The sequence below is a fragment of the Triturus cristatus genome, chromosome 3_2 (assembly GCF_964204655.1).
Source record: "Triturus cristatus chromosome 3_2, aTriCri1.1, whole genome shotgun sequence".
Lineage (NCBI taxonomy): Eukaryota > Metazoa > Chordata > Amphibia > Caudata > Salamandridae > Triturus > Triturus cristatus.
In genome coordinates, this window is record NC_140584.1 from 678699759 (window position 1) to 678724246 (window position 24488).

At 49.2% G+C, this 24488-nt stretch overlaps 1 protein-coding gene across 1 annotated transcript in view; it reads left to right on the forward strand.

The window, feature by feature from the left end:
- Positions 1-24488, forward strand: part of MAIP1 (matrix AAA peptidase interacting protein 1) — a 155930-nt gene that overhangs the window by 116977 nt on the left and 14465 nt on the right. The window lies entirely within an intron of this gene.

Sequence of the window (24488 nt, forward strand, 5' to 3'; positions counted from 1 at the left end):
AGCAGAGCCTCGGTTTTATTCTTATTACATTTCAGGTAATGTTTTTTTTTCCCTTGTGCTTTGTGCTGGCCAGAGGCATGCCTGGGGTTTGGCTGCTCATGCTCAATGAGGTTTGTTTTAGAGCATAATTAAACAGCATTGCCCCTACTTCCTTACTTGCCCTTTATTTATGTTACCTTGTGCCATTGCAGCAAAGGAATTCCCTTTCTGCATTTTTGAATTGTGGTAATGGTTTGACGTCGGGTGCTCAGTGACGGGACCACTTCCTGTTCTTTGGGGACTTTCATGTGGAGTTATCTGTCAGCCCTGTTTGTATTCACCGTGATATTCAGGCTACCCTAAGTTTACTTTCCTCCATTCCCACTAATTAAAAATATCCTAGTTTGTTTTATTAGTCCCTCAATGAACACATGAAATACGTCTGTCTTGTTTCCATCCATCCCAGACGTGTATCGGCTGTGCTGCTTCATATACATCTCATAGCTGCTGGCAGTTCTGCATTGATGGAATGGCTTATATCCTTGTTTGTTGACCCACAGGTTTTAATACATCAATTATATTTACAATCCACAAAAAGCAGAAGGACATCTTGTGTATTTTGCATGTAGACATTAACTGCAAAGAAACTATTAGTGTTGGCTAATCTTTGATTAATTTCAGTCTCTTTTATTACTTCACATCTTTTTTAAATAGCAGAACATAAAGATTTCTTCCAATTAAGGTGGTTCTGAACACTGGACTCACTGACACAGAAGGTGGTACTGGGCTAGTACGAAGACCCTCAACAACCAAAGACCATGCCCACCCCCTCTTTCCAAGTCTTCCTGATGCCTAAAAGCAGCCCTCCCACATTCCACCCGCTCATCTGTCCACCCATTTCTACTAAGGTAACAGGCGTTATGGCCAGGTGACGATGAGATCTTGCCCATGGTCTATTCATGGTCACACAAATGTGGCTGAATGATTTTACATTAGGGGTAGATAAGAACTAGTGGAGTCCGTAGAACAAAAACCTAGTAGAATTGAGTACCATTATAACGGACACTTGAGGATGACTTTGTCAATTAAAACCATTAAAAGCCCACCAAGTTCTCACTGGTATTTTGACAATCCAGTCCTCATTTAGTGATTCCCCCTTGTTTGACTCCTAAAGTCCTGGCTGGGCAGTGCCTTAAATTGGCATGCCTAAATTGGCATGCCTTCTTCGTCCTAGCCTCTCCGGACTCTGTTCTTTTAAGACTTTTTGATCGCTGGGTCAGTTGTAGTTGCTGTTGGCACACTCCATTCATACCTGATGGACTACTTGGATCTAGGCCACCAGATTTTGCAGAGAACAGCCCTGCCACATGCTTATCTTTATTAGTACCCACAGAAAAAAAAAGTGCCATAAGGCCATTGAAACAGTGCTTTACCAAACGCCAAATTAATAAAATACGCTCAGGAGCAGTCTTAGTTTGAAAATTGTTTGAGAAGGGTTGCATTTTCTAGAGGTGAAGTCTCTTTTCTCATGCCTCCAAACCCTAAGAATACGATCTCAACATGTCCAGCTTAATCGCCAAAACTGCATCACTTGTAAAAAATCCATCCACGAACCTTGGCGAACGGAGGAGTAAGCACGCACCTGGGGCCCATTTGACTGGGGCAAGGACACCCACGCTGTGTATTTCGCTGCTGCCGATTTGCGATCCACGGCGGCAGCGCAGGACTACGCAGGACTACACAACCCAGCCTGCCTAGCGTTATTGGGGCACTTCCGCCCGGAGGCGCTAAAAACAGCGAGGCTTCCTCCGCATCGCGGGACGCGCGCGGGAGGCGCCAGGAGAAGCCCGGGACAAGGGCGGGACCGTCTGTGGCCGTCCGGGACTGGCCGTGGCTGGGCTGGGACATACCCTTTGCATTTTGTGCTGGATTACCAGGACATTGAGGACTTCGTCTCTGGTAAAGTGTTTCCCTGTCATATTGTTCCAGTGGTGCAAATGAGATTTCATTCACTCCATTGCTGCTGATAACTAATATATCTGCTAGTGTTCACAATGCCTATAGGACTAAAGGACTCACTTACACCGGGGTTAGGTCCTCTTGATAATTATTTGGTGAAAAAGGTAAATAAAATAAATAACGATCGAAGGGCCTCTCTGGGAATGGATAGTCCTCCAATAAGTACCCAAGTTCCTCTGATACCTGTAGAGAGCCCGCTGGAACAGGGTATCTGCGAGCCGGCCTCTATAGCTGCTTTCACGGATACAGCCCAGGTTCACATGGATTCTTCAGCTTCTGATACATTCATACCGAGTGAAATCACTGATGAAGTCACCTCTGTTGCTAGACCAGTCAGGAACTGTAGGAAGCAGCATAGCAAAAAGGGGGGGGGGGGAGAAGTCTAGAAAAAGGGTTGACATTACCAAACAAGTACAGGTTAATTTTGATGAGCCCCCAATCTCTCGAGTAGACAGAATTGTCGCAAACAGCCTATTACACACCGATCAATTATCCCAACTACTGCGCTCCCTAGAGGTTATATTTGAATCTAAATTAGATCAGTTTGTGCAACCCCTAGTTCGGAAATTAGATACTGTGGCCGATGAGGTCAAGAGGCTAGGAGGTTTGCTAACAGAACATCTAAAATCGTTAGATAGCAACAATAAGGTGACGGGTGTAGCTGGGCAAGAGAATGCAGTTAGAGTAGTAAATCAACAGCAAACACCTCAGCCCCCAAATACTAAAGTTCCAGTTATACCAACTTTGCCAGAGCCTACTTTTGTACAAAGAACTGCTATACCAGTTTCAACGGGGTCGGTTGCGACATTGAATAGCCAGGAGGAAAAGAAAAGTAGATTTATAAATTTACCCCCGGCATGTTCTCCTTATGTTGTGATTTTAACTAACGTACCGCCCCAGGATAGTTACTCAGACATAACGCACAAGGAAACTCATGACTCTCTTAAACACAAAACTGTTTCCTGGTTGCACAGGAAGTGTGGATTCCCGTTCAACTTTGCTAATGACATCTTAAGCACTAGATGAGTGAGCTGGATTGGGTCTTCTAAAAAATTCTGTGTCGGTGAATGCATAATAGTTAACTTCAGATATCCACAACATGTGGCTACTGTCTTATTGAGGGCTGCCTCTCTGGCACAAGATGAAAACAGTATCCAGGTGCGTCCTCTTGGTTTCTTTTATAACTACCCCCCCAGAGATCCCCTACATAGCATAAAATCGAGAAATTATATACCAGTGACTGCATTGACGCCGTTTTACAACCAGGGTACTGGAGGAGAAAATTAATTTAAGTATGGGTCCAATATAACTACACGCAATCGATTTGAGGTATTTTCTTCCCTGGATATGTGTGATTGACGAGAGGCAACTGAGGGTTTAGGGGATGAGTCTTGCCCCGGTTTGGCGCCTCAGGAAATAGACCAAGCACCTACGAACCCCGTTGGTAACAATTATAGTCAAACGACTCATGGTAATCCTAAGGGGGCAAATATTAAGATGGTAACTTGGAATGTGGCGGGTTTACGATCCAAGAGAGATAATACCTCCTGGTTAAGTTTCTTGAAAGACTACGACATTATGGCTTTTCAAGAGACCTGGGAAATCGATTGCGATTTTTGGTTGGACGGTTTTACGTCCTATTTTGTCCCAGCAATAAAATCAATGTCTGGGAGGGCTATAGGGGGCTTAGTGGTCCTGGTATCGGTGAAACTAAGAGGGACAGTTAGCAGGATATTCTGTTTATCCAATAATTTTCTTATCTTGGAATTCAAACTCACTAATAAAACGAAATTATTACTAGTGAATTGTTATAATTCCCAGCAAGGGGACTCGCCGAATGTTCACCTGCTTTGGCTGTCGATTTTTTAAAATACCTATACTTTAAAGCAAACCACTTTTTGCCACTATATTTTGTTAGGCGATTTTAATGTGCACTTATGTAGTCACAACTGTTGGTTAATTGACATTGATGGGCCAGATTTTACATCTCCGCAACACTTTGAGCACTCAAAAAAGGGGGAAGCACTGGAGAAACTCTTATCTGAAAATGAATTGTATGACCCAGGCTTCTTCGATCAAAGGACACGGGTTCCCACTTTTATAGGTAGGGATAGTGATACAATAATTGACTACATATTTCTCTCTTCTGGCCTTTTAAAATATGTAGTTTTTTGTAATGCTATACAGTCAACTTTTAGCGACCATAATCCAGTGGCAATTGAATTGTTAGATGGTTTCTCTTTTTTTAAATACATCCACCCCCTTCATGATGGTTGCTGAAGTGAAGACAAAAGACCAGGGGAGGAGGCTAAACTGGAGCAAGGTAATTCCAGAGGAGTTTTTTAACACCATCACATTAGAGGCGGCTATGGATCTAGAAATATGTGGAGATCAACATTCTACGGGGAAGCAAGTAATATCCTCGTATGAAGCTATCTGCCTCAAAGTGGCAAAAGAGCTAACCAGTAAAAGTAGACCAGCCATTAATAGATTAGATATGGGCTGGTTTGATCATAAATGCACTAAATCCTACAACTACCTCAAAAAAGCTCTCCAGGCACGCCCGAGGAATGCTCAGAAGAGATTATAAAAAAACGTTGGAGGATAGGAAAAAAGAAATTAAACATAATGCCTGGGTTGAACTTATGGACAAAGCTACTTTAAAAGACAGTGCAAAAGTTTGGTCAATTATTAACAAGCCCCTTTTCTCTAATATTAAAAATAATGTGCTGGAAACTAATATTGCAGAGGAGGGTTGGCTGAGCCATTTTGAAAATATATATGGCAGTCACCTCGAATTAGAAACTTTCGTGGGACAAGCCTTGGAACCCACCTCTATGCCAGTTAGGTTTCATTTAGGAGAGGTTACCAAAGCGATTGAAGATTCTGCAGGAAAGAAGGCTCCTGGACCAGACGGAGTCCCAACCGATATGTATAAGGCTAATCCTTTGTTTTGGGCCAATATACTGACAAATGTATTTAATAACTCGGCTTGTGTTGGATTCCCTAAATCATGGTCCCGGTCGGTTATAATACCGGTCTTTAAGAAAGGTCAAAGGGCAGACCCCAGATGTTATAGGCCCATATCCCTGTTGGATTCCTCTATAAAGATCTTGGGGAAAGTTATCCTAGCTAGGATAACGGGGTGGGCCTCTGACAATAACATTCTGTCAGATGCCCAATATGGCTTTAGAGCTGGGCGGAGTACGGAGGCCCAATGTTTGAACCTTCTCCTAATAACAGCCAAATACACCAAGGCGGCCAGGGGCTCCATTTACCTGGGTTTTACGGATTTGTCCACAGCTTTTGACCTCGTCAACAGGTCTAAATTGTGGACAATGCTCCTGGAAATGGGACTTGATAGGTCCCTTGTGTACTTCCTTGCTGAGCTCCACAAAGACCTGAACGCCTCTATTAGGATGACGACCGAGGGGAAATGTACATCCAGTTTGAAGTCCAGTAGAGGGGTACAACAGGGATGTATATTAGCCCCCATGCTGTTTACATTATATATTAATGCCCTGGAACATAATCTGTTGGCAGCAACACTGGACATTCCGCGCATGGGAGGCACCCCGATTCCGGTCCTCCTATACGCGGATGATGCCGTTCTTCTGGCCAGGACTCCCTTGGCCTTGCAAAAATTGTTGGACTCGTTTGGAGACTTCATGAAAAGTTTGGACCTGGTAGTAAATAACAGCAAATCACATGTGATGTCGTTGGGCCGAGCAAAAAATAATGTTAAGCCCTTCTTTTGCGGGGGAGAAGAAATCTCACGAGTGAGAGTATTCACCTACCTAGGAGTAGTTTTCGATGACAAGAGTTCTTGGTCCCCCCAGCTTTTATTAAAGGCAAATTCCGCGAGAAACTCTTCTGCGGCAGTACTAGGTTTTGCAAAAAGGCTGGGAGGAAAGCCGGTCGAGGCAATATTAACAATTTATAAAGCCAAAACCATATCTATTGTTAGGTATGGGGCGTCAATTTGGGGCTACATTAAACATGATGTGATCCAGACGGAGGAAAACAAATTTTTGCGCTCCCTTCTTGGCCTCCCACAATCAACCGCTTCCTATTCAGTACACTTGGAACTTGGGTGCGGTTATATAACAGACATAATTAAACTAGCACCATTATTGCTATGGATGAAAACATGGTTAAACCCGAATCTCTCCCTCAACCATAAAATCCTAAAGGACTGTATTAGATTAGACAATAGGAATAAAATCCAGTGGTTGTCTAATATTGAGATGCTAGCTGCATACATGGGGAGACCAGACATTTTTTCTAACCCAGAATCCCTATGTAAGGCAGATCTTGAGTGGGTAAAATCTAATTTTATCAAATTAAGGGAGGCCGAGCGAGAGGGAGTTGAACTTTGTAAATCCTCGGTCAGGGGGCATGTCTTGGTAACCCCGTCCCCGGGGATGCCACTATTCCTGAAATTAGTCACCAATTCCTTCCATAGATGGTTGTTGACTAAACTGCGGTTCAACCAAATACATATGGTACTATGGGACGTGGAGGGTTGGAGTAGACCAGAAGACGCTGTACCCTGCAAGTGCGATGACTTTTCCCCTCAAGACACCATGCACTTTCTGTTCTTTTGCCCATTTTTTAAATACGCTAGGAAAAGGTTTCTCATTCCACTGTTAAAAAGTATGAATTTTATTCAGTGCAAGCCAGCCCTAATGTTTTTAAACCTGTTAGAGTGTCCATTAATTATGTTCTGTGTTGCCAGCTTTCTAGCAGCATCTGTCAGAGAGAGGAGGGTCAGACTAAAAACTGTACAAGATGTTGATCCCCTCTAACAACTGAAAATTGAATCTGTATTAACTACTTAAGTTGGCTATGGTTAATCATGAATTTTTAACTGTTATTGTAAAGTTTTTATATGTATATTTGCTATTAATTAGACTTTTAATACCTCTGTATTTGTATAGCATACTTTTATGATTTTAAATAATCGAATAAAGTGGTTTTGACTTGAATCCATCCACGAATATTCACCGAGTAACTGTCATTGATTACTTTTTTTTAAATTGAAGCTTGAGTTCAGGGTCAAAAATGGCATCTGCATAGTTGTAGGGCTTTGTGAGTTGCTTCAGCATGCTCATGTTTTGGTAATCCAAGAACTTCACGTATTTCGTGCACACTTTCTTTATTAATTATTGGTCTTTAGATTTTACCAAGCCCTTAGACGATAGCCAGGCACAGAGTGTGGAAGATATAATGGACAATATACAACAGAGATTCACCAGAGACCGAAAGCAGCACCTTAATTAATCTCAGCCACTGGTAAATGCTCAGTGCTAGCACGGTGCTCACTGTGCCATACTGATGAGGCCTTGGAAGACAAGACCCATGTCCATCAAAGATCGAATTGCTTGTATCTTGGCAGTTTGGGTTGGATTGTTCTATTGGAGGAGGGCCAAGGCTGATTTGTATAAGGTATGAACTGAAATAGTGAGCAAAATATTGATGGACTAGAATGTGGGCCCGAGTAGTTACCAGTAGCTGAGAATAATTCAGGCTTCCACCCATCACAGTTTTATTTTTCTCTCAGTAAGAAGAGTGGTAGAGAAACTTGAACTACAGCGAAAAGGGCTGCAGTGCCGAAGAACATTCAGTTGTGCATTGCCCATTCTTTTGTTATTTTGGGTGGTTGTACATTCTGTGCGCTACTGCTGCACATGTGGCAAACTTCTCAACACAATATTTGTGTGCCAGGGCTAAGGTGGTGACCCACTGTGCCCTCACAGTCGGTCGCTCCTTACCTCTGCTCCGCTCTGATGCCGCCTGCTGCCTGCTGCCTGCCGCTGCCTGCTGCCGCTGCCTCTCTCCCTCAAGTGGGGAACACCTCCTGCTCCCCGCCGGACGCTAAGCTTCTTGGCGCCTTTTCCCGCCGCCGCTGCCCCTGGTGAGTCGCTCCTCCCGCCGCTGACCCCAGACCCGCCTCCCCTCGCCTCCCATTGGTCACCCAGCCTCCCGCCTCCCAGCCGACCCTCCCACCCGGCTACCTACTTAAGGGGACCACGGGGGACCGGTCAGTGTGACCCACTGTGCCCTCACAATCGGTCGCTCCTTACCTCTGCTCCGCTCTGACGCCGCCTGCTGCCTGCCGGCGCCTGCTGCCTGCTGCCTGCTGCCGCTGCCTCTCTCCTTCAGGTGGGGAACACCTCCTGCTCCTCGCCGGACGCTAAGCTTCTTGGCGCCTTTTCCCGCCGCTGCTGCCCCTGGTGAGTCGCTCCTCCCGCCGCTGACCCCAGACCAGCCTCCCCTCGCCTCCCATTGGTCGCCCAGCCTCCCGCCTCCCAGCCGACCCTCCCACCCGGCTACCTACTTATGACGCCCCCTCAGCGACCGCGCAGCGGACGCGCGCAGCGGGAGCGCCGACTGAGCGCCGAAGGTGCGCCAAAGGTAAGCCCGTCTGCGCCCGTCCACGCCTGGACCGCGCCCAGCGCCAGACCCCCTGGCCCCCGCGTCCGCCAGCCCCCCCGCAGGACCTACGATGCCGCCACACTCATCGCACTCATCACCGCCCGAGCCTCCCCGCGACGCACCCATGGACCCTTCGCCTGCCGATCCTGCAACTTCTCCTGCCTCCGACCCGGCACCGCACCCATCAGGACGAACAACAGCAACCACCTCAAGTGCATCCTGCTCAACACCCGCTCCGTCCACAGACACGCCGTGGAACTCTGGAACCTCCTCGACACAGCATCTCCAGACGTCGCCTTCCTCACGGAAACCTGGATGAACGACTCCTCAGCCCCCGACATCGCCATAGCCATCCCGGACGGCTACAAGATCATCAGGAAGGATCGCGTCAACCAGACCGGAGGAGGTATCGCCATCGTACACAAGAGCACCATTCGCATCTCGACTGACTCCATCGACGTTTTCAACGCCGCCGAATACCTGCACTTCCAGATCCACACCGACCCCAAGACTACCCTCAGAGGCACCCTCATCTACAGACCCCCGGGACCACGCGCACAATTCTGCGAGGACATCACAAACTTCATCAGCCCTCACGCCCTCCCCTCCGCCGACTACATCCTCCTCGGGGAGCTCAACTTCCACCTGGAGAACAACAATGACCGCAACACCACCGCCCTGCTGGACAACCTCGCCAACCTCGGACTCCAGCAACTGGTCAACACCCCCACCCACTACGCCGGCCACACGCTCGACCCCCTCTTCTCATCCAGCAAACACGTCACCTTCAGCCACTCCACCGGACTTGACTGGACTGACCACAGCTGTGTCCACTTCAGCTTCAGAAAGAACACGGTCCACCATCACCCGAAGCAGGTTCCCCACAGAAACTGGAGCAAGATCACCGCCGACCAGCTCGCCACCTCCCTCAGCCAGAGCCCACCTGTCAGGACTACGGACCCTAACACAGCAGCCCTCGACCTCACGCAGTGGCTGACCTCCTGTGCCGACGACCTCGCCCCACTGAAGAACCCACTCACCAGGCCCAGAAGCAAGAAGGCCCCCTGGTTCACCGATGAACTTAAGGACTCCAAGAAGGCCTGCCGCACCTTCGAGAAGGCCTGGCTCCTCAACAAGACCGCCGACAACATGACCGCACTCAAACTCGCCACTCGCAGACATCACCAGCTCATCCGCACCACCAAGAAGAAATCTCTGAAGGAACGACTAGACAAGAACGCCCATGACAGCAAGGAGCTCTTCAACATCGTCAAGGAGTTCTCCAACCCCAGCACCGGCAACAACGACATCACTCCCTCACAGGACCTCTGCGACTCCCTCGCCTCGTACTTCCACCGCAAGATCGCCGACATCCACAACAGCTTCGGCATTCCACCCCCGCACCCATCGGTCGAACCTACGCACCCCGCCGCCACCCTCCAGACATGGACCGAGGTGACCCCCGAAGACACGTCACGCACGATGAACACCATCCACTCCGGATCTTCGACCGACCCGTGCCCCCATCATGTCTTCAACAAGGCCGCCTCTACCATCGCACCCCACCTCCGAGACATCATCAACACCTCCTTCAACACAGCCACCTTCCCGGAGAGCTGGAAGCACGCCGAGCTCAGCGCTCTGCTGAAGAAACCAACAGCGGACCCGACCGACCTCAAGAACTTCCGCCCCATCTCGCTCCTTCCTTTCCCTGCCAAAGTCATCGAGAAGGTCGTCAACAAGCAACTGGCAGCCTTCCTCGAGACGAACGGATCCCTCGACCCATCGCAGTCCGGATTCAGAGCCAACCACAGCACCGAGACCGCCCTCATCGCAGCCACCGACGACATCCGAGCCCTGCTCGACAACGGTGAAACAGCGGCACTCATCCTCCTAGACCTCTCCGCAGCATTTGACACTGTCTGTCACCGCACACTAGTCCAACGCCTCAACGACACCGGCATCCAAGGGAAGGCTCTGGAATGGATCATCTCATACCTCTCCGGCAGAACACAGAGAGTACGCCTCCCTCCGTTCCGCTCCGAGGCCACCGAAGTCATCTGCGGCGTCCCGCAAGGATCTTCCCTCAGCCCCACTCTCTTCAACATCTACATGAAACCCCTCGCTGCCATCGCACGCCAACACAACCTCAACATCATTTCCTACGCCGATGACACCCAGCTGATTCTCTCCCTCTCCAGAGACCCCGACACCGCCAAAGCCAGCCTACACGAAGGGATGACCGACGTCGCTGAATGGATGAACATCAGCCGCCTGAAATTGAACACGGACAAGACAGAAGTCCTCATCCTGGGACCATCGCCCTCCGCATGGGACGACTCCTGGTGGCCTCCGGCACTAGGCACCGCACCCAAACCAACGGACCACGCACGCAACTTGGGCGTCATCCTGGGCTCCTCCCTATCGATGGCCAGACAAGTCAACGCCGTCTCCTCAGCTTGCTTCCACAACCTCCGCATGCTCCGGAAGATCTTCCGATGGATCCCGACCGAGACCAGGAAGACGGTCACCCAGGCTCTCGTCACCAGCAGACTAGACTACGGAAACACCCTCTACGCCGGTACAACAGCCAAGCTTCAGAAAATACTTCAGCGTATCCAGAACACCTCCGCCCGACTCATCCTGGACGTCCCCCGACGCAGCCACATCTCGTGCTACCTGAGAGACCTGCACTGGCTCCCTGTCAACCAGAGGATCACGTTCAGACTCCTCACCCACGCACATAAATCCCTCCATGACCTGGGCCCAGGGTACCTCAACGACCGCCTCAAATTCTACACGCCCACCCGCCAGCTACGTTCCGCGAACCTCGCCCTCGCCGTCGTCCCTCGCATCCAGAGAGCCACCGCCGGAGGAAGATCCTTCTCCTACCTGGCGGCTAAGACTTGGAACTCCCTACCCGTCCACCTGCGGCTGACCCAGGACCACCTGGCCTTCAGGAAACAGCTCAAGACCTGGCTGTTCGAGCAGTAGCAGACCCCCTTCCCCAAGCGCCTTGAGACCCTTCCGGGTGAGTAGTGCGCGATATAAATTCCATGATTGATTGATTGATTGATTGTCCATTTATCAACTGTGGTTCTACATTACCCAATGGCTCAAAATGCCTGGCCCCTGTTCTGTTATTATGTTTTTTGTATGTTAATTGTCTGACATAGAATATCTGTTATGACTGTTCCTACTACGCACGGCCTAGTCTTTCACTCCTGGAGTTTAAATGGCCAAACTTGTTTGTAGTTGGAATTCTTACATTTTTTTTTGTCTCAGGTTTCAAAATATATCTAAAAAAAATAAAAACATTCACAATTTCTGAACACTAAAATATGCAATTTTCGAGCTTCAAGTTTCCTATAAGGGGAGCAATTACATAATATTTGAACAACCTGATATGTGCTTTAGATTTCACATATAATGCAGTCACGTATAGTGCATTCAAAGTTGTTTTCAAAATTTTTAAGTCACGATGTGGCATGACCGGCTTGTATCACTAGATGGCGCGAGTGCTCCTTAATGTCAAACGCTGTGTTTGGCTGCAGGTCGTTTCAAAATACGTTAGAACCAGCGCGTAATTTGTGTAAAAATAATTTTTAAAAAACGATAAACGATAAAAACAAGTAAAGCTGCTAAAAAATGTTTGTATTGAGGCCCCGCCCATTACCTCCACCAGCGTGGCCCACTGCCACCACTGTTGCAGCCTCCTTATCCTCTACTCTAGCTCTTCTGTATATCTCGACTCCCCAATCCCCAACTCTATCCTTTTCTCCGTTTCTCTGTTACCTATGATCTGCCATCTACCTATCTCTGCTTCTCGTATGCCCCCTTTCCAGATTCTCTTGCCTCTGCAGGCCTCTCCTAGTTGTACTTTTCTTACAGATTAATGATTAGCGTCTGAGCAGCAACAGGGGTCGAAAGAAAGCGCATGTAATTACTGTTTAATGCTTTTAGCATCCTATCCTGGTTAACTGGCCTCCCCCCCCCAAACATCATAGAGAAATTACCAAGGCTGCATCTTAAATTCCGAGATAGTAATTAGTTACGCTCAGACTGCCCCGGAGCGCACTTAGCAATGACTGGCCATGGAACACTTTCAGTGTTCCTAATATGAATGAGCATGGAGTCCCAAACCCTGCCGTTTGGGGTGCCAGCAATTAATTTCAGCCTCTGTTTGCAGATGGGGCCCAAAAGCACTTATTTTGTGGGGACCATCAATTATTTTTCCTCATCAGACTTTAAGCAAAAGAGAGGGGAAAAACATACAAGGGAGGAAGGAAGGAAAAAGAGACTGAAAACCCATGCCAAAGGGAGAAAGCAGGGATGGAAAAGAACCCATAAAAGTGAAATAAAGGGACAGGAAGTGGATGATACAGCTATGATACTGCCCTGGTTTTCAGCACACCAATATTCAATAACACCGTGTTAGACCTGGCATTTCTTGGAGTGATTACCCCTGACTTTTTGCCTCTACCTCCTCTATTTTTGACTGAATTAGATGCTTTGGACACTTTGCCACTGCTAAACAGTGCAAGTGCTCCCTGTATAAAGTGTAATGGAAATTGGTTGTCCATGATTGGTAAACTTACCTTACTAGTAAAGTCCTTAGTAAAGTGCACTATGTGTGCCAGGGCTGGTAATGCAAATGCTACTAGTGGGCCTGCAGCACCATTTGTGCCACCCACATAACTAGGCTTAAAAAAGGAACTCAGGCCTGCCATTGCAGGGCCTGCGCCCAGTTTGTTAAAACTGCCATGTTGTCTGACAAGTGCACCCACTTGCCAGACCTTACCCTTCCCTTTCTATGCACATGAGCCATCCCTATGGTAGGTCCAAGTAACCCCCTGGGCAGGGTGCAGTGCATGTGGAAGGTAGGACATGTACTAAGGTGTGTACCATATCCTGACAGTGAAATAATCTCCATTTCGTTTTTCACTGGTGACAGGCCATCTTGCCCATAGGACAGAATGGGGAGGCTGTGGAATATGTTTCCATTCCATCTTCCCAAAGGCTTAAGATGGAAAGGTGAAGTTTAGTATGCCTGAACTCACAATGTAATAACACATCTTTTTATGAAGGTGGTTTTTGCATTGTGTGTTTAGAAGCCACTCTTTTAGAAGTGGATGTGTTCTTGTGCTCTAACATTTCTGTGTGTCTCTGCCTGGTTGTGGATTGACTGTCTGGATTTGAAAGCGTTAGGATCTGGGGAATGTCCTGACCCAGGGGAGGAGGTGAGACAGCCACAGGCTGACCTGCATCTGGAGTGTAGGGGAAGGAGTAGCCCCTAGAGGTGAAGAGGCCTGGGTTGCTGCTATAAAAAAATGCCCCATCTCCTGGTGAGTGATTGAGAATCCAGACCCCCACTAATGAAAGGAAGAAGGTGTTACTGGCAGGGAGGTACCCAGAACTGGTTTGAACAGGGGTCAGTGCCCCCCTGAACACAAAGATTTCAAAGACATTTAGGGGTATAACAATGAGAGCTGAAGCCCCTGAACTTTGGAGAATGGCTTGATCAAGATTGAACAATACTGGAGTTACTTTGTGGTCAAGAGCAACCTTTGCCACGGAAGAAACAACTGAAGATACTGAAGGATAGGACTTACCCTTGCTGTGTGTTCTGGGGCTGGCCTGCAGTTTGCTGTTTTAACAAAGGAAAGGCTAAAGGGACTTTGCTGTATGCTGTGTCCCCCTGCTTAAAAGGACTTTGCTGTGCTGTGTCCTGAAGTAACTTATCCCCAAGGGCCCGAGGTGAGCTAGCTCCCTGTTGCGGAAACTCAGAAACACAAAAGTTTCCAGGAGAGTCTCAGCGACGCTGTGTGCGTGTGCTTGTTGCAGCCTGAGACCCTCGTAAGGAGTGCCCTGTGATCTTGGGCACCTGGATCCAAGTGAGTCTCATCGACGCTGTGTGCGTGTGCAGCGTGCAGCGTGAGACCTTCGTGAGGATTGCCTTGTTATCGTGCACCTGGAGTCCAAGTGAGTCTCATCGACGCGGTGTGCGCGTGCTTTGTGCAGCGTGAGACCTTTGTGAGGATTGCCTTGTTAACGTGCACCCGGAGTTAAAGTGAGTCTCAGCGGCACTGTGCGCGTGTTCTTCGTGCAGCCTGAGACCTTCGCGTGGAGTGCCTGGTGATCGTGCACCCGAAGCTCAAGGGAGTCTCAGCGACGCTGTGTGCGTGTGCTCTGTGGCAGCCTGAGATCTTCGTAGCAGTAGCGGCCCGGACCGGCAGCCTCGGAGGAGCTGAACCGCCGGCCCGAGCCCACCGTTGCCAATACACAAGGATTGCATCGGAGACCCAAGTCGTTGGATGAGTAGAGGAGAGTGGGTTTGCGCCCCCCCAGGTAACCTGTGTCGACTCCTGGGGCGGGGTGCAGGCTCGGAGGGAGACGCTCTCAGCCTCTCTCTGTCCAGCAGCGCGAGCCTCTGCGTCGGCTCATGTCGGGGCCCGTATTGCCAAGTGAGTGGCAGTACCGGGGCCGGAGTGCGAAGCTGCACTTTTTGTTACACCATACCCGTGTTGGGGGCAACTGTTGACAAAGGCTACCTGAAAGTCAGAAGGAGTGGCGGAGAGACCACCTGAGGCACCGTGATCAGTGCCGGAGTGTATTACGCATTATCTTATTTCTGCATAACAAACTACCTGATGGTCGTATTACACATTGCATCATTTCAGCATAACAAACTACCTAATTGTCGTATGACGCATTGCATTGTTTCCGCACAATGAACTGTTTAGCGTATTACGCATTGCCTTATTTCTGCATAACGACGTACCTGGTGGTTGTATTACACATTGCATTATTTTCACATTGCAAAGTGCCTGATTGTTGCATTACGCATTGCATTATTGTTACATTGCACAAGTGCCTGATTCTAGCATTACGAACTGCATAACATGGTATTAGGATTACAGTGGAATGTTTAGAAGTGCTCATTAATATCGTCGGAACTTACAAGGGCTGGCTGGCCGAAAAACCAGCCAGGAGAGATAGTACACCTACTCATATGTTGGATTTATATAGTCTTGTCTTATCGTATATCTTTTCATATAAAATTTATACTCGTTTTATAAAACTTGTGTGGAGTTTATTTGTGGTGTCATCATTGGGTTGCTGTGAACGCAGTTGCAAATACTTTGCACATTTGCCTTGAAGATAAGCCTGGCTGCTCGTGCCAAGCTACCAAGGGGGTGAGTGGGGCTATCTCAGAAGGTGACCTTCCTTTCCCTGACGTGAAAGCGCGGGTCCCTATTCGGCCTAAGGTACCTACCTCAGCCAACCAGGAATCCCGGGTCTAACACACCAGCTGCAGGCTTCGTAGTCAAACTTTGGGCAAGGCACTTATTCTTTTATAAATTTAGTGCTGGGAGGTGTGCTCACTTCAACCCCATTGCCTATATAGTCAGTTAGCACACACTTCAGATTCCATAGAGCAGTGAAAGCTGCAGCTGACCTGTTTATCGACGCCATAAAGCAGAGGGCAGAGATTGTTTTTAGGCCTCATCTGTTGCAAGACTTGTTAGCTTATAGCAGGGGTACTCACAAACATTTCCTCAGGGGCCGAAACCCCCAGTGTGGGGTATCACCAGGGGCCGCACATATGACCGTGGAGGGGTAGGGCGAGGTGATTCTGGATCGAGGGTTTGGGCTAAGCTGAGGCAATATATGGCATGGTGGAGAGTTTGGTGGACATATTCTAGTACTTGGAGTAAAGCCATGCAGGGTACTTCTTCAGGAGGCAATCAGCCCAGGGGACTAGCTACAGGAGGACCGGATGCTATGAACATTTTCTAAGTAACCATATGAAGAGATGAGAACTGACCTGGGCCCAGAGGCAGTTGTATGTTACTGAATTTAAAAAAAATTAACTAAACAACTTAACCAGGCTAAAACTGAGATCACCATAGCAAACCCATCACATCTAGACCTGGGCCCAGCTGGCACACACTGACGATTAGCAAGCTGCTAATTATAAACCGGCAACCACACTTTGAGCTGCTGTACTGCATCATTTGCTTTAAAATGTGTGACATAGTGTTTTAGTGCGCTGCTGTGGACCATCAGCACTAAAATGCGCAATTGTTCTGCATTCTGTCCATCAATTGTTCTTTTTGCATTTGTCACCCAGAGTGGGACGGATATGTCCAGACGTGGGTCCCATGCTCTCTATGCCACTGGAGTCAAGCTATCCTGGCTGAAGAGGGGTGAAACCCTGAAACCGTTCCTAGAATGCTTGTTTCCAGTCCAGGGAGGACCTGGCCTGGCAGTTCAGGCTGGACTGTTCCCATTGGGTGCAGGTTCAAGACTGATTTGCATATGGCTGGGTCCAAACTGGAATGGCATGGTGAGCAAAAAAAACGATGGATTTAGGCCCAGATGACTGTATGACATTGTTTTCATTTTACCTGGATTCTTGTTGCTACCAGCTGTTTGCTGCTACCGGACCTTCCACCGGACCACCCACTTGCCAACCACACATCGCGAGGGCGAAACTTTGGGAAAACTAAATTTCCCAAGACAACAAGCAGCGAGCTCGCCCCGACGTAGTTCCACGCACCAAGAGACGCTCAAGTAGCGGCCAGGGCTCCCACAGCGCGGGATGGGCGCGGGCGTGCCTGGTCCAAGGGCCGGCCGGTCTGCGCCTGTCCGCGGCCGGGCGATATCCCTTGGTTCCATCAACGGAGACACCAGAAAAAAGCCAAGTAAGGAGAGGTGTGGGAATGTCAAGGAAATAACCCTTACCCTTGTTGCTGAACTTCACTTATTGAGGATTTACATATTTGCCTGAAATGGGAAGAAAGAAACCTATGCATGCTCCTAAATGTACAGATGCCGCATTAAATGGCTTCCTTCAGAAGGCCGTGGAGGCAATTAATAAAGTAATTGAACTAGTCGAATGCAGGTTTTCGTTGGCTCCATTACCACCACTTGCAGACTTGAATATGCGCTCTGTTCAGCCAGTCCCTTTAACAACCGTAGTGGACCCTAATGGAGTAACACCTGCAATGCCCCCATCCCGTGTGAAGAACCCCCAATCCCACTGTCTCCCACCTTCAATATTCTGAGCTAGGGCCCCCCAGGTGGAGAGCCAAAAGGCATGGATGTTACAACCTCAACAAACACGGGGGACCAAAACGCGGCGGGGGGGAAAGGAAGCGCATTGACCCGACCAGGACTGATCAACGAGCTTTGGGACATTTGCCGAGAGTCAAGAGGACAGTAAACCCCCCTGGATCTGTGGGAAGACCCAGAGGGGGTGGTGGGCCTGCAAAAACTCTGTCTGATGTGGATATGGTGTCAGTCCGATTTGGGAAAATAGTGTTGGACTCCCTGGAGCCTATTTTGTTCCGGCTGGCTCGCATAGACGAGCAGCTTGCCCAATTATTGTTATCGGGGAGTTCGGCGTAGCAAAGTGGGTTCAAGGAAAGATGTCCTTTTGGGTAAAGGCCTGGTAGAAGGGGGAGAAAATGCTACCCTTAGTGCTCCAAAGAGCGGGAGGTCTGTAACTGATGAACCTATAGTTACAGGTGTAGTGGCTAATACATCAGATCCTCATCTGGATAAGGATAACCACACAGATCCGCAAACAGCGCCGCTAATTCGTGCATGTGGCCAAGAGAGGAGCATCCCATAGTGAACAAAGGGTACGCTCTGATAGGCATAGCGGTAAGAGTCAAGGGAATAAGAAAAGGCCCAATATGGGCTTCGAGCCAACTAGGCAGGATGATAATATCATATTAAACCTTCCGCCGGAGTGTACGCCCTACACAATGGTTCTGACAGGGGTTCCACATCCTCTACCAGGACACCATGACAGTTGTTAATAAATCTGCCTACTGGTGTACCAGTAAAATACAGCCCCAGGTAAACTGGCACAACCACATTATCATGACAAAGTGGGGGTGTTGGCTGGGGAAAACACAAAAAGATAGAGAAGGTGACTGTGTGGTCCTGAGTTTTAATGATAGGAGGTGGGTGGACTTAGCCCTACGTCATCTTAGAGACTCCCCCCTGCAGCAGATACAGGCCCGCCCATTGGGTTTCTTTTATCCTCATCACCAAGGGGACACTATGAGCCTACTGTCTCGCCCGCGTTTCCAGAATAGAAACTCCCTTCCTCAGCCCTCCACATGGCTTCATCCCAACCGTTTTGAGGCATTGTCTGGCTTAACAGAAATTGATTGACTACCCTTGGACCCAAGTAGCTTAGGCAAGATGTTAATGACAGGAGGGCTAACCAGGGGAGTTCATCATGTAGTGGACAGAACGGGAGGGAACGGGCCGGGGACAAATGACTCTTACCACCATACACATAAACTACCCGATACTTTTACTAACAATCACAAGTTGGAGATTGGGGTTGATTCACCTAGCCCTCTATTTCTCCTAACTCAGGAATGGGGTGGGGTCTGGTTTGGACTCCGCAACTGTTAGCCGTAAGGAGGATCTAGTTATAAGGCCCCACAAAGCCTGCCCTTTTTTGAATTCTCTCCTGGAACATCGCAGGTATCCGCTCGAAATTTGAGGATGAAATGTGGTTAAAGGATGTAAATGCCTTTGAAATTATTTGTACCCAGGAAACATGGTACAGGGAGAATATTGAATTAGATGGCTACTGTTCTTTTAATGTCCATGCAACCGCCAAAGACAGCAGGGAGAACGAAAGGAGGGCTGACGACACTGTTTTCTGTCAAGTATGGGTCTATCAAAGCAGAGTCCGTAATTGATTCACCTTGGGATCAACTGATTCTGATCTTTAACTTGTTTCAGGTCAAGACCCTTTTGATTAATTGGTATTATGTTTTTGATCCAAATAGTTGTGATATCATTGTAACCCTTAAGGAGGAAATTGATAAGATAGCGGGGAAGTGGCAGCCCCTGTGTATCTATTGGGTGGGCTATTTCAATTGCATTTTATGCCGGCATAGCTCAAACTGAGTGTGTGGATTAATGTACACTGAGGGGCAGCCACTGACGCACTTTATAAATACTCCACTGGGTGACGCTTTAAATGATATCACTATTGTGAATGATCTGATTTTTGTTGACACCTTGGTCAGTAACTCGGAAATTCATTGATTTCATGTTAAAATCTAGAAAATCTGCCTTCCTGGTTGATAGCTTTGAGGTGGAGCCCAATAACGCCAGCGACCATAACCCCCTTACTGCCTCCCTACACGTAACTACCCAGGAGGTGGAAGGTGATGGTCGCCCCCTCCAGTATAACTTAAACCAAGGGGTGAGAATGAAATGGAACAAGATAAATCCCCCCCCAACCCCCCCAATTTGAGGATAGTATTGTCAAAGCTAACTTAAGCTCTATCCTGAAATGCCTAGATCAAGTCCCCGCCCCGAATGATCATACAGGGATTCCAGGGAATTTGCAGGGACGTATCCCGAAACGTGACAAATCCAATAGTAACAAGCATTTGCAATGCAATAGGTCTCGCCGTTACGCGAGTTTGAGCTATTGGCACTGTAAATGGCTATGCCTTTTATTTTGGTTTTAAAAATATAAAAAGGCATAGCCATTTACAATGCCAATAGCTTAAACTTGCGTAGCAGCGAGACAATAGCAAACGTATGCGCGCACACACAAATACCGCAGACAATGCACATAAATAGCTCACGTCTAGTGAATACGCACACAACATGCATACTGCGCAGACATACGCTAAAAACACACACATATGCAAATTATTCAAGCACACAGCCCACCCACAAAACATATATATAGCACGCACACACTAAAGCTATATAAAACTTTACTGCATACATATTAACTCTTACGTTTAGGCACGAGTGCACACGTACTACCACTCAAATGCGCCAAGAACTTCTGTTCAGAAAATATCCTTCTTATAACTGTTGCTACAATTACGGTTTAAAAGGAAAAAGATTAACAGTAAGAGATGTTCACAAATTCTGCTTGTAACCCATGGTGTGGATTACAGGCCGACAATTTGCAAAGGAACGCGCCAAAATCCCCATAGCGAGGACGGGAGGAGCCTAGCGCGCAACCAAGATGGCCGCGTAGGCACAGGGCTCCCGAGGGCCTCCACAACCTCCCACGTCTATCCTGAATTGATCCTGATTTTATCGACGGGCTTCCACGGGCGAACCTACGTGGAGGTGATACCTGCTGTCCAAATTCAAATCGGACATCGGGAGCCGGAATAGCATCGACTCCCAAGTTGGCGGCCTACTCCAGACCTTGCCCCGGACTCGAGTTGGCATGGTGCCCGGGCAGAAAGTGAACAACAACGGCATGCAGGACTTGGGCCGGTGCGCACCCCCTACTTTCTCTTTCGGTTTCGGGTCTCCTCGCTGAACCTGAGGGGCCTTGGATTGTCATTACACATTTACAGAGGGACGATTGGGTACCCTGCCTGCTCTTCGCCACTAGCTGGGACTACCCTTTGGGGTCTCCGAGGCGTTCTAGATTGGTTCTCCGGTGCTCCCTCATCGTGTTGGTGGCCGACACCCTTGACGCCCATCAGACAATGGCGGCTAGATTGGACGGAGATAAGCAAAAATCCAAGACGACTAGGTAGGCGGGGAGCTCATACCCAAGCTAACAGCATGGACCGCTATACCCAGTCGAGAGGTTCTCCTGTTGGCCCGCATAAGTCGCCGGAAAGATCCAAGGATGGCCCGGGATCGTCAACGAAGTTAACACTGCAGGACGTCATGGGTGCCATCGAAGAGATGAAAGCGGCGGTCGGCCAGCGATTCGATACATTGGCCCATAAATTGGACACAGTTTTGATCGACGTTAACCTAGTCAGAGCGGACCTTTCACAAACGAATGAAAAGGTCAAATCCTTGGGTCTGACGACGTCGAGTCTGGTAACGGATGTGTCTGACCTGCAAACCGAGGTCCGTAATCTGCGGACGTCCACTGCTTTGTCTGCCCGTCGATTGGAGGATTTTGAAAGTAGGGCTCGGCGGAATAATGTGCGCATAATCGGGGTGCCGGAGAAATCGGAGGCTCCTGCTGCTGACGTCTTTGTGGAAGACCTTGTGATCAACCATCTCGCACCCAAAGGCTTGAGTAAATTCTTTGCGGTTGAGCGGGCCCATAGAGTTCCGGGTGGTAAGCCCAAACCGGGCGCTCCCCCACGGCCCATCATCGCCAGAATTTTTCATTTCAGGGACAGGGACGCTATACTGCAGGCCTCGAGGGTGAGTGGGCCGACGAAGTTCGAGAACACTCATATAAGTTTCTACCCGGACTTCACACAATTGGTCCAAAAGCAGCGACAGGAGTTCATGGGTGTCAAACAGCGACTGAGAGACATGGACCTGAAATATGCGATGCTCTTTCCGGCCAGGTTGCGGGTTGAGTTTGAGGATCGGACGCACTTCTTTGACCGGCCGGAGGAGGTTGGAGATTGGCTTGATACCCTGCCTCAGCAACGACGTCGAGAGGGACAGATCGAGGGGAACGGAGCGTGCGCGGCTGGACAGGAGTAGACTTTTGGTTCCCAGTGACTGACTATTGTGATGGCACTTCCATATTTTGGTTTGGTGTTTCTATTCAGCACCTTATCCTTCAATGCCCAGGGGTTGTGGGGTGCTCAGTGAGGCTCTTTCCTCCTCAGGGGTTTTCTTTTTGTAGCAATAGTTAATGTTAGGGCGACAGGCACACTGCAAGTTGGGGGGGCTACATGGGCTCACGCAGGGGTGCAGGGTGGGGGGAGTTGTAACGGGAAGGTTGGTGGGGAGGGGGGGAGTTGGGGAATGTTTATTTGTTTCACAAGGCAATGTGAGGTTAGCTGCTGATTTGTTCTGGTTGTGTTCTCCGGGATGTGGGCATTATGCACGGGAGCGGGGTGGGGGGTAAGGGATTGAGAATACTCTCGTGGAATGTGAACGGACTGGGGGATAGGATCAAGCACGGGGTGGTGTTGCAGTTTTTGAAACTGATCTCTCCCGACATTGTTTTCCTGCAGGAGACACATCTGATTGGGAACTCCTTCCATGCCCTGAATAGGCGGGGCTATCGCCTAGCTGTTCACTCTGGTTTCACTTCTGGCTCTAGGGGAGTGGGTATCTTGGTCAGGGCCTCTCTCCCGTTGGAGGTGGACGAGGTGCTCCACGATGATAGAGGGCGATATGCGGCATTGGTGGGGAGATGGGAGGGTAGAACTGTTTCGCTTGTTGCTGTTTATGTGCCGCCTGGATTGCAGGCCGCTACATTTGCGGATTTGGGGTGTTTGGTCCTGGGACTCCCTGGGGGGGTTCTGGTGCTAGGGCGTGATTTTAACGCTGTTGTATCCGGTATGGAGGACCGTCACCCCCCCAGGGATCTCCCTAGAGCCCAGGCCTGGTTGGGTGGCTTTCTAGATACTTTAGGACTTATAGATTGCTGGAGACTGATGCACCCGGGACAGGCACAGTACACCTTCCACTCGGGGGCCCACGGGAGTCTCTCGAGACTTGATTATATACTTATGCCAGCGTTCCAGGCTGGAATGATCGGGGAGGTGCGACATTTGGCCCGAGGTATTTCTGACCATTCCCCTCTATTGTTGCAGATGGAGGTTGTTCCTGGGGCGGAGGGAAGAGTAGCGCCAATTAACCCCTGGTATTTACATAACCCTAATGTTCGCGCTGAACTGGTTAAGTCCATTGATCACTACTTCAAAGATAATGTGGGGTCAGTGGCGTCTGCTATCTCCCTTTGGGAAGGTTATAAAACGGTGATCCGGGGGCAAGCCTTGTCTCTTATTTCCCATGCTAGGAGGTGCGGGAGGGAAGAAGTGGTCCGCCTGGAAACTGACATAGCTGAGATGGAGGGGGATCTGGAGCGGGGTGTCACGGACGAGAAATTGCACGTTCTCAACCTTAAACAGTCAGATTATAGAGCGCTGGTCACGGATGCTGCTAAAAAGATGAGTAGAGAGCAACAAGGACGACTGTATGATGTGGGAGATAAGGCCGGGAAGTTGATTGCTTGGTTGGACAGGAAGGAGAGAGCGAGTAGTGTTGCCGGTTGTGGAGAAAGTGGATGGCGTGTGTGTGACTGACCCGGTGGAAATTGTTGACTGCTTCGCGGATTACTTCCGTGGGGTGTACTCTCCGGTCTCTGGGTGCTCGGAGGAGGACTCTCATCTGTTACTTAGAGATATTGCATTGCCGTCCCTCTCGGAGGCCGATAGCATACTGATGGAGGCGAAGTTGTCGCCGGATGAGATTGCTCTGGCCATTCGCTCGATCGCTTCTGGTAAGGCCATGGGTCCCAATGGTCTTCCCATTGAACTGTATAAGTTGCGTCCGGATAAGATAGCACCATATCTCCGTGACATGTTCCTTGCTGCACGGGCGGCGGGCTCCCTCCCCCTTGACCAACGTCTTGCCACCATATTTGTGATACATAAAGACGGGAAGCCGCGAGACTGCTGTGCCTCCTACAGGCCTATCTCGTTGTTGAACGCGGAACCCAAAATTCTGGCTAAGGTATTGGCCAACCGTCTGGTTCGGGTCGTGGGCGACTTGATTCATCAGGACCAGTCCGGTTTTATACCTCATCGTAATACCGCCCTGAACCTGAGGCGGTTGCATGGCGTGCTTGCTAGAGCGGAGTATATGTGTGAGCCGGCCATCTTGGCGTCTTTGGACGCTACCATGGCGTTCGACACTTTAGAGTGGCCGTATATCTGGGCTGCGTTAGCGAAATTCGGGTTTGGCCCTGAATTCATTGGGTGGGTAAAATTGCTATACGCTGACCCATTGGCGCAGGTTGTGGTGAATGGTAGGGCGTCGGCTCCCTTCGCGCTGGGGAGAGGTACGCGGCAGGGATGTCCGTTGTCGCCCCTCCTCTTCGCACTTTCTTTAGAGCCTCTCGCTGCCTGGTTGCGTTGGGAGCCGTCGCTGCGGGGCATTAGCTGGACGCCGGAATTCGAGGACCGTGTCTCCCTTTATGCTGATAAAGCTAATTGGTCGCACACTGCTACACCTACCAAGCGTGTTCCCCCAATGAAAAGTGGTCCCTGAGGTCAGCGTCGGCGGGTACGCCTATGCCCGAGTCATGAGTGCGAGTA